The sequence below is a fragment of the Vulpes lagopus genome, chromosome 12 (assembly GCF_018345385.1).
Source record: "Vulpes lagopus strain Blue_001 chromosome 12, ASM1834538v1, whole genome shotgun sequence".
In the NCBI taxonomy this organism is placed as follows: domain Eukaryota; kingdom Metazoa; phylum Chordata; class Mammalia; order Carnivora; family Canidae; genus Vulpes; species Vulpes lagopus.
Genome location: NC_054835.1, coordinates 8,545,233 through 8,562,343, shown reverse-complemented (window position 1 = coordinate 8,562,343; position 17,111 = coordinate 8,545,233). Strand labels below are relative to the sequence as shown.

The following is a 17,111-nucleotide window of genomic DNA, read 5'->3' as shown; positions in this document are numbered from 1 at the left end:
GAACATTTAGCCATCTTTTTTTTTTTTTAAGGATTTTATTTATTGGAGAGAGAGCGAGCATGCACACAAGCAGGGAGGAGGGTCAGAGGGAGAAGGAGAAGCAGACTCCTCACTGAGAAGGGAGGCCAATGCCAGGCTTGATCAGAGGACCTGAGATCAGGACCAGAGCTGAAGGCAGACACTTCACTAACTGAGCCACCCAGGCACCCCAGCATTTAGCAATCTAAAAACCTTAAATTTCTTAACAGTATCCAGTTCTAGAAGTTAGAAAAAAGACATGATGGGGCTGCCTGGGTATCACAGTCGGTTAAGCAACTATCTTTTGGTTTCAGCTCAGGTCGTGATCTCAGGGTCCTGGGATCAAGCCTTGGTTGGGGCTCACCACTGACAGTGGAACCTGCTTGGCATTCTCTCTCCCCCTCTGCCTCCAACCCTCTCTCCCTCTACAAAAGAAAGAAAAAAGACATGACTAAATGCAGAGGGAAACAGAAACAGGGCGATCCCTGGGTGGCTCAGCAGTTTAGCACCCACCTTCAGCTCAGGTCATGATCCTGGAGTCCCAGGATCGAGTCCCACATTGGACTCCCTGCATGGAGCCTGCTTCTTCCTCTGCCTGTGTCTCTGTTTCTCTCTCTCTCTCTGTCTCTCATGAATAAATAATAACATAAAGATAAAAATAATAAAATAAATTTATAAAAAGAAACAATACATTTAGAAAGCCAAAAGTAACTCAACGGATTTAATGACTACATCTGAATAAAGCAGAATTAAAGATAGTTCTTTGAACCAAGAAATAAAATAGATAAACCACCGAGAGAAAGGTATGTGTATCTCATTTTACAGACAAGACACTAAGTCCAAGAGGTTCAAAGACTGGCCCAAGGTCAGTTGCCCACTACCAACAAGTTAGGGCGTTGTAACACCTAAGCTTGAACCCAGGGCAGCCTGCCATCCAGGTCTGCTCCAAAGTGCAGGCAGTCAATGGTCTCCAGAGAATGACCACGTGGTCACCAGAATACAATGCCCACAGTACTCCTGGGCTCTGCCAGTACTCTTGAGGCCATGGTGAGTGTGGGGGTCAAGTGTGGCCTGAGGTGGGGTCGGGGCAGGCACCACATCAGTGAGGGAGTCTAAGAGTCCTGGGGCCCCAGAAGGTATGGCAGCTCCAGGCTCCTCATCCACAGGGGTCTGTCTTGAGTCTCCAAGCCACAGTATATGCTGGATGTTTTCTGTGATCCTTGTCATCACTCCTGACCAACTTAAACTGTTACGGGTCCTTTCTTCATGGGCCATGGGGTCAATCCCTATACACCCAGCTCTCAGGTGTCAGCTGAAGCATACCAAGGACTCTGGCTAGAAATCTCCTTGCAATTTGCAAAGAGTTCCTGACCTAACTTATCTTTTGAAAATGCAGTTAATTTAACAACAAAAAAGACAATTTGGAGATGGGCAGTTGGATAGACGTGTGACACGCAGGCCTCTCTCCCCAGGGTCAAAACTTAACAGGGACCTGGCAAATCAAAGGAATACATAACACACATACCTGTACTTCAGTTTCTCCTTCCTTTTCCACCACCAGATAGAGAGTGATAGCCAGTGAACAGCACTTTGCAAATGCCACCAAAATCTAGGTTCTTTATTGTAAAATCTGATTTAGCGGAGAACAGGAGACGGCATTTTTATCGGATTGTTCTTTCTAACCAGATCAACAAAACAGTTTCCGAGGGCCACTGACAGATGCACAGAAACACATGACTAGCTCGGGTAGATGCCTGTGAACCATCAGGGCCCCAACACCAGGAGCCAGGGCGCTTGGCATGGGGCTGAGCAAAATACAGAGCTTGGCAGAAGCTCCTGCCAGGAAGAGTCAAAAAATGTACCAGCTGCCCAGTCCTGGCCCCGACCACGCTCCACGAACATGTATGTGTTTTACATTTATGTGGGTTACCTTTGCAACTATTAGATGTTACAAACACACATTCAGTATGACAAACTCTTTTTTTTTCTTAAGATTGTATTTATTTATTCATGAGAGACAGAGAGAGAGAGAGATAGAGAGAGAGAGAGAGGGGCAGAGTCACAGGCAGAGGGAGAAGCAGGCTCCCTGCAGGGAGCCCAACATGGGACTCAATCCCGGGACTCTAGGATCGCGCCCTAAGCCCAAGATACACCCTCAACTGCTGAGCCACCCAGGCTCAGTAAGACAAATTCAAAAAACACTAAAGTAGGCAAAGTAAGTCAGTCCAAATCAAAAGGTCATCACAATTAAGCTGAATGATACCCTTCAGGCTTTTTCTCAGCTCACAGAAACCTAGCAGCAGCTGATGGTCTGCCAGTTTTATTGTACCAGTGTGGGAAGTTCCCCGATTACACTACAGCTCACTTTTTCTCTTGGTACAAGAAAATACACACCCATCTACCTCATCCTTTTGAATGCCTACAGAGTAATTCACTGTTTAGCTGTGCCACATTTACCTACGCCCCCAACGGATAGATACGGATTATTTCCAGCTGTGTACTACTGCAAATAATGCTACAACCAATATCCCCATGCATACGTCGATACATGCCGGGCTAATATTTGTGGACCATCGGACATTTCTCTGAAGCATATTTCTAGTTTGTGCCCAAGGAACTAAATAAAAGTCAGGAAGGGGACCCCAGGCCCTTCCCCAGGTGAAATACACATGAGGCAGATGTCCTCTAGCAGCCAGTGCCCTGGGGATGCAGAAGACAGCCCACTTACAAGATAACAAAGCCTTATCCATCTTCCAACTGTGGCCCTCCTGAGGCCCTCCACAAGGAGGAGGCAACGGTGCCTTCCTGACGAGCCCCCAAAGAGACTCCCTGGCAATGAACCATTCCACCTGGAGGTAATGGTGCCCTTTAATCCAAGCAAGCAAGGAAATAGTTCACCAGGCTGGCTGAACCACTGTCACAACTGCACAGAGGATCCTCCTAACCACTGCAGAAATGGCTGCCCTATCGCCCCCACAAGGTGGCCACAGGTGAAGGAAGAACAGGCCAAGGTCGCTCTGTTCTGTGCTGTCTCACTCATCATGTCACATTAACCCAGAGCCAAGCCACACGCACTAGGGTGTCTGCTTACACGGAGATGGTCCACCAACCACGCAGTCCCCAGAAATCCACCTTTTTTTTCTTTGACGGAAGTAAATGAAGAAACCCAAATGTGCTGAAGGCAGGGGGGCTGAAAGGGCAAAGAGTTGGTTTAAATGATCTCCAGTAAAGCCCAAGGGACTGTACCCCCCGCCCAGAACCCATGGGCTATTGATTCCCCAAGCCTCAGATGCTACAAGAGATGTGGGAAGATTATGGTCGCTGGGCCACCAATCAGTGAAGTAACAAAAAGGAAGAACCCAAAAAGAAGGGACAAGTGTTCCCAGGGGCTCTCACAGGCATGCCAACCTTGTCATTGCAGCACAGATGAAAAGAGGAACAACGTGTGCGCACACTGCAAACACACTTTATTCACTTAGTGTTTCCAAGTCTCACAGAGATGTTGACGGAACTCCATTAATGGAACACTGTTCTCACAATACTCCCGGGGCCCTCCCAGCTCCATCTGCACACCCCCCATGATTCCTAAAATGCCACCCCCTACCCTAAACAACTCCACATCAGAGTGTGTGGCCCACCTGGCCCCCCAATTCCCGTGACACCACCGAATCATACAACCTGAAGCTCTCTCTCTGCAGGGCTGCACTCACTGCTTAGATCTACTCTAAGCCATGCCCCGTACAGTGGCATGACTCATCCAAGGTGGCAAAGAGCCACAATGGCCTTTTCTTTTATTCCTCAAGAGAACAAGAAAGGACCTCAATGATTATGCTGGGGAACCATATAGAAAATAAAACATCTTGTACTTGCCTATATTTACATTAAGATATACCTATAAGGGTACCTGCTTGGCTCAATCAGTTAAGCATCTGACTCTTGATTTTGGCTCAGGTCATGATCTCAGAGTTGTGAGATGGAGCCCTGCCTGAGCCCTGTGTGGGGCTCTGCCCTGGGTATGAAGCCTGCTTAAGCTTCTCTCTCTTCCTCTCCTCTGCCCTTCCCCAACCCTCTCTCTTAAAAAAAAAAAAAAAAAATTATACCTATAAACATTCATATGCGTAAAGCATTCCCATTAATGGAAGACAAAACTGTTCTCAAGATACCACCCATCTCTTGATCTGAAAAAGGGATAAGTGGGAAGGAAGAAATGACTCATTTTCTCTACTTTGTGTATTTCTAGAGTGGATTTTTGTAACAAGCCTGTATTGTTACTGATACAGTGTTTTTAAGGTCTAGGTAAACTGAGCAATACAGAATCAATGTTTTACACTGTTTCTGAGCTGAGTAGGGGCCACAGTCATAGCAACACACTAAGACGGGATTCATCCCCATCTGACAGGAAACCAAGGCTCAAAAGGGTAAACAGCACTTGTTCAAGCTCCTAGAGCAAGTAGATGTGAGTGAAGGGAATGAACACTCCTGTTTGCCTGATGCCCAGTCAGGAGGAGTCAGGGTTACATAGCCCAGCCAGCTGCAGAGCCTCCCTTGCACCCATCAACTGACTGAGCACATCCATCTTTATTCTTCAAGACATTTACCTGAAACTCCCCAAGAACAGAACAGACTCAGCCCAGGGCAGCAGCAAGTGACCCAACGCCGCATCGAGGTGGTATTTACCTCGGACAAAGAGAAGGATGGCAGAGAGTGCTCCAATGCATCTGCCTCTCAGGGAGGTCCTTGGTTAGGGTTAGCTCCTGGAGGTGATGGCAGGGGCTATCTGATTTGGGTCTAAGTCTTCTGCACAGAGCACAGGACTTAGCATGCTATTAGAAACACTAACATCTAGTAAACAAATGAGCCCCAAGTGTATAAGCCTGCCTACTCCAAACCCCTAGGCCCTTGGCTAGTACTGCATCCAGGAACCATTAATAGCTACTGTTTATTGAGAGCCTGCTTGCCTTGTGCCAGGTACCTTATAAACACTTCGGCAGACGACCCATGAATCCTTCCCCAGTTCTTTTTTTTTTTTTTTCCTTCCCCAGTTCTAGGAGGAAAGCATTACTACCACATTTTGCAGACAAGAATAACAGAGACTCTGAAAGACTAAATAACCTTAAATCACCCAGCTCACAAGTGGTGGAGCCTGGGTTTGAAGTCAGTGGACCTCAAAGCCAAGGGCTACTCTCCATCAGGAAAGGAGCAGCAGGGGACAAGGCATGACCACCTCTGCATGTGATTTGTCCCAGTTCAAGCTAACGATAATGACCCTCAAGGGCCATTCCCAATTGTACCTCCACCAGGAACTTTCTCTCACCAGAGCACAAATCCTTCCCAATGTGGCCTGATGAAATACCATCCGGGCATTTTCAGGGGTTTCAACTCTGCTGTTGCTTCACCCAGGAGGTGTGATTTCTGGGAATAATCAGATGAGGAAAGGAAGGCCCTAGAGGTGGAGTGGTTCAGTAGGCTGAGTGGTTCAGCAGATCTGCATGACAGCTATTATCAGGAAATGCAATAGAGGGTTGGCTTCCAAGTAAGTTCCACCCATAAGAAATATTAACAGCAACAAAACCACCAAACGCTGCAAAATGGGAGCCTCAGAAACCTCCAGAGACTAGGTCCCAGTGTGTAAAGCCTGGAAGAAAACATCTGTGCCAAGAGGCTACCTGTGCCTCTCTCCACAACCCAATTCTGGCCTTCCCCCAGGGAGATGCCCAGAACAACTCCTGTCTTGGCCACTTCTGTACTGCAAGACCACAGTGAACACTGCTTCCATAAGAAAACCTAAGATCCTTCACGGACTATAGCAAGCCCAGAACACTAACTGCTTCTGATTTGGGAAGTGTGCTCATCTAAAAGGCTATTCATTTAGTAAAGTCAACACAGTCCAGAAACACCCACTCTCGTATACTATTGTTTATAAATTGACACCGTTTTTTGAAGAGGAATTTAGCAGGGATTCTTACCCAAATGCCATTCAACTGGAAGAGTCCACGCTACAGAAACACATGCTATTATACAAATTATACGTTTCTCAAGAAAAATTTGGCAGAATTTTAGCAAAATTGTGTAATATCCAAAAATTAGAAATAGCCCAAATGTCCGCCAATAGGAAAAAGGTTAAATCAAGTATATCCACAAAATACCCTCTGCAATTGCTAAAAAAGATGATGTAATACATCTGTATGGACTGTCACAGAGCATACCAAGACATTTTATTAAGAGCAAAGGGAAGCATGCTCTTAAGAATATAATTGCGGGGGATCCCTGGGTGGCTCAGCAGTTTAGCGTCTGCCTTTGGCCCAGGGCGCGATCCTGGAGTCCTGGGATCGAGTCCCACATCAGGTTCCTGGCATGGAGCCTGCTTCTCCCTCTGCCTGTGTCTCTGCCTCTCTCTCTCTCTCTCTCTCTCTCTCTCTCTATGTCTATCATAAATAAATAAATAAATCTTTAAAAAAAAAGAATATAAATGCGTGTGTAGGGATAATGTGCACCACTTTTCTTTTTTCTGGAAGGAATGACAATAAACTTCTCATTGTGGTTTCTCCTCAGAGAAACTGGAGAAGAGCATGTTACAGCTTAAATTTTCTAACTACTTTTTTATATTTTTTCAAGATATTATTTATTTATTTATTTGAGAGAGACAGCATAAGCAGAAAGGGAGGAGCAGCAGGGAGGGAGAAGCAGACTCCTCACTGAGCAGGGAGCCTGAGAGGGTTGATCCCAGGACCCTGAGATCAATGACTTGAGAGGAAGACAGATGCTTCACCGACTGAACCACCCAGGCGCCCCTCTAACTACTTCATTTTAAAAAATCAACTGGAAATACCTGGGTGGTATTATAAACTATTTTTGGTTTTTTTCCTTCATGTACTTGTAGATTTCTAACAACTTAATCTTAAAAAACACAGAAAATGTGATAGATCTGTATATATTAATACAAAAAAATTCTCTTTTGACACATTTAAAAATGCATGTTGTGGTACAAGAAAAAGTAGTGTGATCCCATTTTTGTTTTTTAAAAGCCTACCTACAAAGGGCTGTATTTATACATGCATTCAGAGTCTGGGAGGAGAAACACACCAATTTGTAAACAGTAGTTACTGCCTGGGAAGCTGGAGGGAAGAGCTTTCATTTTTCTTCATACGCTTGCTTTTCTTTTTTTAAATGAGTATGTATACTTTTGCAATTAATTTTATATCAGAAAAAAAATTCCACTTTCTGCTTGAGGACAAGGTCTCCACTGTCCCCAGCTACTTCGGAACACTCAGCCCATTCACCACTAGGGCAGGTCAGCCAGGCGGCAGTGACAGGACCCCTCCCAGACAGGACGATGTTTCCCTACCGCCCAGGACAGAGCGTTTCTTGAAGCTCTGGACTGTATGTAAACAACACCTGCCTAAAAAAGCTCTGGAAGACACAAAGGAGCCGTGGAAAGAGTGCCGGGATGACCTCCTTTTTCCAATTGGTCCTGCAGCAATGCATGCCATCATTCTACACAAAGACATGATCTCAAAGCACGGTGGGAAAGTCACCCTCGGCTTCCCAGGGCCAAAATCCTACCTACCCTCCCCCAGGCTGGCGACCGGCCACAGCAGAGTACTCACATAACAGGTTCACATCCAAAGGGCTCTGACGCTCTGGAAAGCAGGCTGACCCACAAGCTTTCTACTGCAGCCCACACATTTCTGATTCCGACTTAGAAACACACTTTTAAGGACGCCTGGGTGGCTCAGCAGTAGAGCGTCTGCCTTTGGCTCAGGACTGATCCCGGTCTCCCAGGATCAAGTCCCGCGTTGGGCTCCCTGCAAGGCACCTGCTTCTCCCTCTGCCTGTGTCTCTGCCTCTGCCTCTCTCTCCCTCTCTCTCTCTCTCTCTCTCATGAATAAATAAATAAAATATTAAATAGAAAAGAAACACTTTTTTTTAAAGATCTCCCTATTTTATTTTATTTTTTTAAAGATTTTATTTATTCATGACAGAGAGACAGGCAGAGGGAGAAACAGGCTCTGTGCAGGGAGCCTGACGTGGGACTCAACCCCGGGGTCTCCAGGATCACACCCTGGGCTGAAGGCAGCTCTAAACTGCTGGGCCACTAGGGCTGCCCCAAGAAACACACTTTTAATACTTCAGGGTTTGGCATACTGTTTACAATGGGTGCTTTTTTTTTTTTTTTAAGTTTTTGGGTTTTTTTTTAAGCAATCTCTACACCCAACGTGGAGTTCAAACTCACAAGGCTAAGATCCAGAATCACATTTCCACCAACTGAGTCAGCCAGGTAAGGTACCCCAACAGGTGTTGATTCCAAGTCTGCTACATTTTTCCAGAATGCCCTCCCTGACTACCCCACACCCAGGCTGAGTTGGCCTTGGCTCCTCAGTGCACTTCCACGAGAAACTCTTTGGCAGCTCCACCCCTCCTGCATGTGGGCACCCTCCCTGTGTCAGACACAGAGCACAGAGACCAAGGGAAGCAACAGAATTCTGCTTCATGGCCCACACTCTCTCACTTGCTCCACTGGGGAAAATGTGCCAGTCAATACACAGGCAAAACTGCATTTATGCATTGTCATTCACTGAGAGACGAACGGATAAACACAGTATGATATGTGGAACGCAACGTGGAATATTATTCACTAGAAAAAGGAACGGTGTGCTAAGGCCTACTACAGCATGGATGAACTTGGAAACATTATGCTAAGTGAGATAAGCCAGACACAAAAGGGCAAATATTATAGGACTCCACTTACATAAAGACAGACAGCAGACAGTGGTTGCCAGGGGCTGAGGAAAAAGCAATGAGGAGTCAGTGCTTCGTGGTACAGAGTTTCAGTTTGGGAAGGGGAAACATTTCTGGAACTGGGTGGCGGTTGCATAACACTGTGAATGTACTTAATGCCACTCAATCCATACGCTAAAGATGGTTAAAATGATTAACCTTATGTATATTTTACCACAATAAAATATTTTTAAAAAGCATATCTAAGATAAAGTTGTGAAATCAGGGGCACCTGGGCGGCTCAATGGTTGAGCATCTGCCTTTGGCTAAGGTTGTGATCCCAGGGTCCTGGGATCAAGCCTTGCATTGGGCTCCCTGCTCAGAGCCTGCTTCTCCTTCTCCCTCTCCCTCCGCCTGCCACTCTGCCTATTTGTCTGCTCTCTGTGTCAAATAAATAAATACATACATACATACATACATAAAATCTTTTTAAAAATAAAATAACAATAAAGTTGTGAAATCAGGAGCGCCTGGGTGACTCAGCCAGTTGGGCATGTGACTCTTGGTTTCAGCTCAGGTCATGATCTCAGGGTTGTGAGACTGAGCCCTGCGACAGGCTCTGCACTCCACACAGACGCAGAGTCAGCTTCAGATTCTCTCTCTCTCTCCCTCCCAACTCTACCTCTCTCTCAAATAAATAAATACAATCTAAAGTTGTGAAAAGAACCACAAGTAACAGAGGCAAGGAAATAATCATGGGAGGGTGACGACAAAGTCAGGCTGAGAAGGTCCCACAGGTCTCTTCAAGGAGGTGCTTGCCTTCTCCCCACGGGACCATGAGCTCCCGAGGAAGGCAAGCATGACCTTCACATCTCTGTGTCCCCAGAACAATAAATGTTTAAGTAAAGACACTTGTTCAGACTCAACTCCATACATGGAGTAACACCCCAAGCTTCACTAGCAGAGGGCTGAGCCAGGACCGAGATACTCAGAACTTAGTGGCCCAGGAAGGAAGCCACCTGGCTGAAGTCAGAAGTGACAAGGCTGAAGGCAAAAACCCGTACGGTGCCACACAGAACTAAGGGAGGAGCCTGTGTTCTCTCTGCCCTGGAAATGCCACTTAGAGGCATTAATCAGCAACGTACACCAAGATTTACATGTGAGAAGACACCCTAAAAATCTCTTTACAAGAGGGAAAAGTGGGTAACAACAATCAAATATCTATCAGAGGACTAAATAAATCATGGCATGCCATACAAAGAAAGCAATTACACAACCATTAAAATACATTTTCAGGGTGCCTGGCTGGCTCACTTGGCAGAGCATGCGACTCTCGATCTTGGGGATCATGAGTTCAAGCCCCACGTTGGGCATAGAGCTTACTTAAAAATAATAATAAATTTTAAAATGCTCTCCGTAATTTAGGAAATACACTACAACATTAAGAACTATCAACTGCGAAGGGTATATGGAATATTTGTCTAATTCTGAAAAAAACACACACATAATCAAAGGAAATACACTAGCATTTACTGTCATTCTCTCTGGATGGCAAGGTTCCAGATTATTTGTATTTTTATCCTTATTCTTTTCAGTATTTTCCATTTTTTTTCTTCAGCAATAATATTACCTTTATGAACAGGGAAAAATGTGCTTACAGGGCCTTCCTCGCAGCGTCCGGCACATAGCACAGGCCCAAGGAGTATCTGTTGCATGACAGTGACTTCTGAAATCAATAAACAGGGCTTTCTCAACAGCACCAAGAGGAAAAGGCCAATGGTTTTCTTGGAGAAGAGGAAGAAAAGATACAGAGCAGAGCTACAAAACCAGCTGCAGAGGTGGGAGTGGAAGGAAGTCCTCCCAGAGACAACGTGAAGGACCGCCAGCAACTTAGATAGCCAGCAACTTAAGATAGACCTCGTTCTGCCCACAGACACCTCCCTCTGCAGGCAGAGCTTTACAAGCTGGCGCCAGCATCTTACGGCAGCTACCTGGCCCCAAGCTCAGGCCACACGGAAAAAAAAAATCAACAAGTACAGCTAAAAACAACACTCAACCAAGACTTCTGGCTCAAGTCACCAAGGCAAGCCTCCCTCCTAGGGCAGAGATTTCCCACAGGCCAGCCACAGAGAGAGAGAGAGAGACAATGATCTCTGTATCACCGTTGGCAGAGCCGGGGTCTTAGAGCTCCCAGGTGAGGTGGCCTGGTCCAAATGGCACCTTTTAAGCCTAAAAGCTGGTCATAAACAATTTTATTTCATCAGAAATCTCACCATCTTTCTCATCTCTCTCTCTCTCCTGAGCACCACAGCCAATGCTTTTATTCCTTTGTCCAAATGACAGACCAAAGGTTCCTAAAAGTCTACAAGACCCCCCTCCCATGGGACTTTCTTAAGAAAGAAATTGAGTTATGACTTGAAAAGCAGACAGTCTAGTTCGCTCTGAACAAGCCATGAGATTTCAGAGCACAAAGCCCAATAGATCTCTGCTGAAAATTTTATTTTTCAAGGGGAGCGTGTTGCTTTAAAATCCAGTGTAGACAGGCCCCATTTAATATCCGCTTGACCATAACAAAATATATATACACTTGATAGTAGAGAAACTTCATTATCAAATTCAGAAATAACATGCATTGGCCCACCTGGCCTACTCTGGTTTGAAACTGAAACCAACACAGAAATGATCAATCTTAACTGGTAGAATAATGAGACATAACCAGCATACAGCCATTAGCAACATGAGTCAGTACTTTGTGCAAGCCAAAAAAAAAAAAAAAATCTTTAAAGTACAATAAAATAATCCTTCTTGAAAAAAGAGAACTGAAATTTAAAAGTGGTTGGGGGATGGTGAACAGGCATAACAAAAATCCCTCGGCCAGACCAGGCAAGCAGACCCAGACCAGGCAAGCAGACCGTGCTGGAACAAGTTCGGACTTGCCATTCCTGAAATTCCACTCTCCCAGGGTTTTCTGGCTCTCCCTTCCCAAGCTCTTTACCCATTTGGGCTCCAAGGAGACTAGAGAGAGAGGACCTAGGCTGCTGTAGGCAGCACCCTCTCCCACAGCAGCCTGAAACAAAGCCCCTCCATGCAGCCTTGGAGAACTGAAAATTCACAGGTAAACCAACAGCTTGCTGGATAGGGCAGTGCATTCATCTCCTTCCCTAACCAGCTAACAAACAGTCCAGAGCCAGACCCGGCCAGAGTGAGATCAGATAGAAAAGATAGGCCGAGAGGAGGGAAGCTGGGAAAACTGAAAGAGTGGCATGACCCGGCTAAGACGTCTCAGTTCCATAGCCTGTGGACCTGGAGGAGGTTCCAAGGAGGTTTAAAAAAATAGAACACAGCAAAACCAAGATGGTCGTGGGAATGCCAAAATGTACCAAAACAAAAGCCTAGTAGTAGTATGCAGAATCACTATCAGCCCAAGCAGAATGTGTCCAGGGCCATTTACAACAAGCTACAGGTGTGGCCCAGAGCTAACCTGGGTCTCAAGCCCTCACCTTGTGACCAATACTGGGGTCAGTTTCCCCTGTATTAGCCTCGTCCTTCCTGTGCTCTCCAATAAACACCCTGAGCAGCCTAGCTCTCCGGGGCCATTCAAGCGCTTGCAGGCAGGGAGTAGTAGTCGTGATATAAAAATACTAGTTAAAGATTGAAGATGGGGTGGGGAAGTCACAGTGCCGTCAACCAGGAGAACAGGAGAAAAAGATCAGGAATTTGGAGCAAGAACCAGAAAATAAGGCAACCAGCAAAAACAACCTACATTTTCATCACCCTCCTATGGAAAGAAGCAGTTTGCAACAAACTGAATGTGAAGCTCACAAGAGCCCCAACAATACCCAAGTAAGGCATTAATTATTCCCATTTCACAGATGCAGGAGTTGCAGCTTAGAGACTCGCATAAAACCAAAATCCAGGCTCCAGGAGACACTTGCCCAAACAAGCTCCACAGGAGATTATTATTTGCCATTCCCAAAGGAGAGCAGTCATCCTCAAAAGGCAGGAGTCCCCAGCCTCTGTTTGTTGTTCTCAGTATCTTCCACTGTTCTAGATCTGCCTTAAACCAAGCAGTAGATGTGCCCTGGAAGGGACAAGCACCAAAGACCCAAGGATGGGGACTCATTGCCACACAGGCCAGTTCTGGGGGCTCGATAGGCTAACTCTCTCCCATACCTGCCTCCCCCAGAGGCCCAGCACTGAATAAGCAAGTGCCCAGAGATGTTCCATCATGCATGCCTCAGCCCAGCACCTGTGGCTTCCACCGGTTGGATCGGGCCAACCCAAGGGCCAACCCACCGGGTGGCCTTGCAGTGGCTCAATTCCATTCCACCGCTCGATAGCAGTTACGGAAACAGCAGAGCAAGAAACAACTATTAAACACTAACTGCATGCCACGCTCTTCCAGGTCTTTCACCATCGCCCCAACCCTGTAAGGTGGACAATGCACTATTGATACCAGTGAAGGCTCCCTGAACCCTAGACGTCCCTGGCAGAAGCAGGACTCACACCCCAAAGCCTGGGCCTCCCCAGTCCCTTACAGCGCACGGCCCTCGCAGGACACAGACGAGGCTAAAAAGGCCGCAGATGGATTTGGAGAAACCGTGCTACGACTTCAAACAGATGGTTGCAAACACCAAACTGGATCACGTATAAAACCACATAAAATGCTTACAAAATCTGAAGGGGGTTAAAAAAAAAAAAATTAAAAATCTCTGGGCCAATTTAACCATCCTGGAAACCAAAGGAAACCAAAGGCTTCTAAAGGTCTCTGCCTGGCGGCCATTTAGCAGACGACACGGTCGGGGAGCCTCCGCGGTCGGTCCCTGTTCTCCCCACTTCCCCCAGGCTACCCATTCCCTTGGGAAACGCCTCCTCTTCGGGCCTGGAGGTGGGCTCGGACCCCCGCGACACGTAGGAAGCGAGGGAGTAAGAAGAAAACCGCCCCCGTGCGGTGTAGACAGACCCGCTCCGGGGGCCCGCGGTCTGGACAGCGCCGTTTCTCACTCAGGAGAAGGGGGAGAAGAAGACGGAGGCAGGAAAACACGGACACGCGCACGCCCCATCTGGCGAGCCCCGCGCGGCGACATCCTGTTTATTATCCGGCGTCCTCGCAGCGCAGCATGGAGTGCGGGACGGCAGCCCCGTCGCTCACGCACCGGCCGCGGCGGCGCGGGGTTCCCGCTCGCGGTGGTGCCGGCCGGGTCGGGCCGGGTCGGGCCCGGGGGCCGGGGGCCGCGGGGGGCGCGGGGGGCGCGGGGGGCGCGGGGGGCGCTGCGCCCGCTCCAGGGATGCGCCCCCGCCCGGCCCCGCCGCGGCCCCCGCCCCGCCCCCCGCCCAGGCCGCGCGGCGCCGCACAACAATGGCGAGCCCGGCCCGGCCGCCCGCCCCCGCCGCCCAGGCCGCCCGCCCCCGCCGCCCAGGCCGCCCCGCCCGGCCCCGCGGCCCCCGGCCGGCAGGCGGGCCCTCGGCGGCGGCGCTCGCGGACGGAGGGCGCCGGGCCCGGCTCGCCGCCGTCGGGCAGCCGCAGCGAGACAAAGCCCGGCCGGGCCGCGCCGCCGCCATCCCGCCGCCTCCATCTTAGCGCCCGACCGCCGCCCCGGCCCGCCCGCCCGCCCCCCCGCCCCGCGCCCGCCGCCCCGGCCCACCTGGTCTGGTTCCGCGGGCGCGACTGGGCCGGGCGATGGCGGTCGGGCGGCGGTCGGGCGCGGAGGCGGCGGGATGGCGGCGGATTGCGAGGCGGCGGCGCGGCTGCTCGCTCCCTCGCTCCCTCGCTCCCTCCCTCCCTCCCTCCCCGGCTCGCTCGGCGCTCGCTCGCTCGCTCGCTGGAGCCTCCGAGCCTGTGTCTCGCCGCTCGCCTCCCTCTCGCGCTCCGCTCCCCGCCCCCCGCCTGCCGCCGCCCCCGCCTCCTCCCGCCTCCTCCTCCCGCCGCCGCCCGCAGCCGCGCCTCGGCCCGCGCAGCGCCCCCTGCCGCGCCGCCCTGCCGGAGGGGGGAGGGGGGAGGGGGAGGGGAGTAGGGGAGGGGGTCCCGGGGGGCCGGGGGAGGGGCCTGGGGTGGGGCTGGGGTCCCGGGAGGGGAGTAGGGGAGGGGCCGGGAGGGGGGGAGGGGTCCCGGGAGAGGGGAGGGGCCGGGAGGGGGGAGGGGGTCCCGGGAGGGGAGTAGGGGAGTAGGGGAGGGGCCGGGAGGGGGGAGGGGAGTAGGGGAGGGGCCGGGAGGGGGGAGGGGAGTAGGGGAGGGCCGGGAGGGGGGGCTGGGGTCGCGGGGAGGCGGAGGGGGAGGGGACTGGAGCGCGGGAGGGGCGGGGCCGGGCAGACGGAGGGAAGGGGGCTGGGGTCCCGGGGAGGCGGGAGGGGAGGAGAGAGAAAGGGGGCCGAGGTCCCAGGTCCCAGGGAGGCTCCCGGGAAAGGGCACGGGAGGGGGGGGCTGGGGTTCCGGGAAGGGGAAGGGGGATCGTGGAGCGGGGGAGGTGGGGGGCGCCGGGATTGGGGCTGGGGAGACTGGGGGAGGAGCGGGGAGAAGCAGGCCTGGGACGCGGGTGGAGCACGGGACTGGGGCCCGGGGAAGGGGTCCTTGGGACGGGGAAAGGGAGGGGGTTGGGGCCAGACGGGGAGAGGGGGTGAGTGGTCCGGAAGAAGGGGGGCCGGGCTAGAGGGGGGCCCGGGGCGGTGAGGCCCTGACGGACGGAGCGCGGAGCAGGGGCGCGAGCCCGGATCCCCGCCCCTCCCCTCTCGGAACTGCCGCGCCTCCTGACTGACAGCGAGCCTGGATTTTGTTCTGCGGTGTGTACGGGGAGACGAGACAGAAACAATACATTGGTAACTCAAAAGCAAGGTTGTTGCACGATGAAGATACTTTATCCGTTTTTTGTCAGACGAGAAATAATAAAGCAGTCGTCTTCGGTGTATTTGTGTGAACGCAAAACAAAGGGTCTGGGGGCAGGCACTCCGCTCTTGGTCACCTCTGCAGGCTGAGGTCTGGGGACCCAAGGAGAATTCTCGCTTTTTATTTTCGAAAGATTGGCAATTAGAAAAACAAACGATTTGCAAAAGCAAAACAACAAAAAGAAATGTAGCTGGGCCCTGGAATCCAAATCACCAGCCTCTTGTGTCTGGCACTTGTTCACCTACAGTTTACGCAAGAGCCACAGGCCATACCCCGTGTGCCACGGTTTGGAGCGGTGTGTCTCATTTTATCCAGCCCTGGGGCAGATGTTATTTTTCCGATTCAGAGGCGAGAAACGGGGACTCTGAGGGGTTAAGTAACTTGCCCAAGGCCGCACAGCAAGACCCTGGAGGGAGGTCGACAGGCTTCAGCCCAATAACAAGGATAAGGGCTCCCAGGGCTGCAGGGCACAGCGCCTGGCACACAGTAGGCGCTATGTAAATATCGGCTGGTTTGTTGAAAGGAGCATTGAGTGGCTCTTCGAGGCTGGTGGGTAGAGACTTGCCAAGAATAGAGTTTTTTTTTTTTTTTTTTTATCTTTTTTAATTACCTGACAAGGGAAAACAGAAGATGAAAAACTTGGGTCTTTGAGTGCTCTGGGAAGACAGGAGGCTATATTACAGACCCCAAAGAGGGTAAAAGTCAACAACAGCTCTGCTCCCCAGGCAGGTCTGGAAGGGGAGTGACGCCCTCTGGGGACGGGAGGGCTGCTAGGTTCCAGGGAGTTCCAGGGCAGCGGCCGCGGATGCTTCACTCTAGCAAAACCCCAGGATCTGGCTGCATCCGGATCCCTTCCCCCGGGTTCAGAAAACACTTTTCTTTCTGCACTTCCCTGGGGTGACGACAGCAGCACCCATGCTCGGTACTGGTACCGTTTACTGAGCACCTTCCCTGGGCCAGCCGTGATGTTGAGCACTTTACAAGAGGTAACTCACTTAATACTTGGGAGGCAGTTATTATTGTTCCCACTTTCTGGATAAAGACACTGAGGTCAGAAGTTAAGTGGCCTTAGATAAGGTCACAAATTTGGCTTGGGTGGTAGGGCAAGGGTTTGAGTTCAGTACTGCCCTTCTTTGAAGTTTGAAGCTTTCCTAGGAGAAAGTGCAGCTAAGATGCCGGAGCAGGTAGGGACACCCTGGGGGGGCTCAGTGGTTAAGTGTCTGCCATCTGAGCTCAGAGGCTCAGATCCTGGGTGCTGGGATGGAGCCCCACATTGGGCTCCCCACAGGGAGCCTGCTGTTCCCTCTGCCTATGTCTCTGCTTTTCTATGTCTCTCATTAATAAATACATTAAATTAAATTAAATTAAAAATTAAATGATGCCCGAGCAGGTATAGGGACTGACTGTCTGTGGACTGAGACTGGCACCTGAGCTTTCTCTGGGACTCTGAAGATGCCTGTCCAAGCATTCCCAGAACTAAGGGCCCAGAGAGACC

The 17,111-nt window shown here is 50.4% G+C and overlaps 1 protein-coding gene across 9 annotated transcripts in view; it reads right to left on the bottom strand.

The window, feature by feature from the left end:
• PRRC2B (proline rich coiled-coil 2B) overlaps nucleotides 1-14,595 on the bottom strand; it is a 92,888-nt gene extending 78,293 nt beyond the window's left edge. For 5 of the 9 annotated variants that reach the window (XM_041727188.1, XM_041727190.1, XM_041727191.1 and 2 more), the window contains exon 1: nucleotides 14,382-14,594. The gene's annotated coding sequence lies outside the window, so the exon portion shown is untranslated. Of the gene's footprint in view, nucleotides 1-13,699; nucleotides 13,903-14,381 lie in introns of those variants that run through there. The other 4 variants (XM_041727194.1, XM_041727192.1, XM_041727197.1 and 1 more) reach the window with 3 other exon arrangements.
• Nucleotides 14,596-17,111: the final 2,516 nt, after the last annotated feature.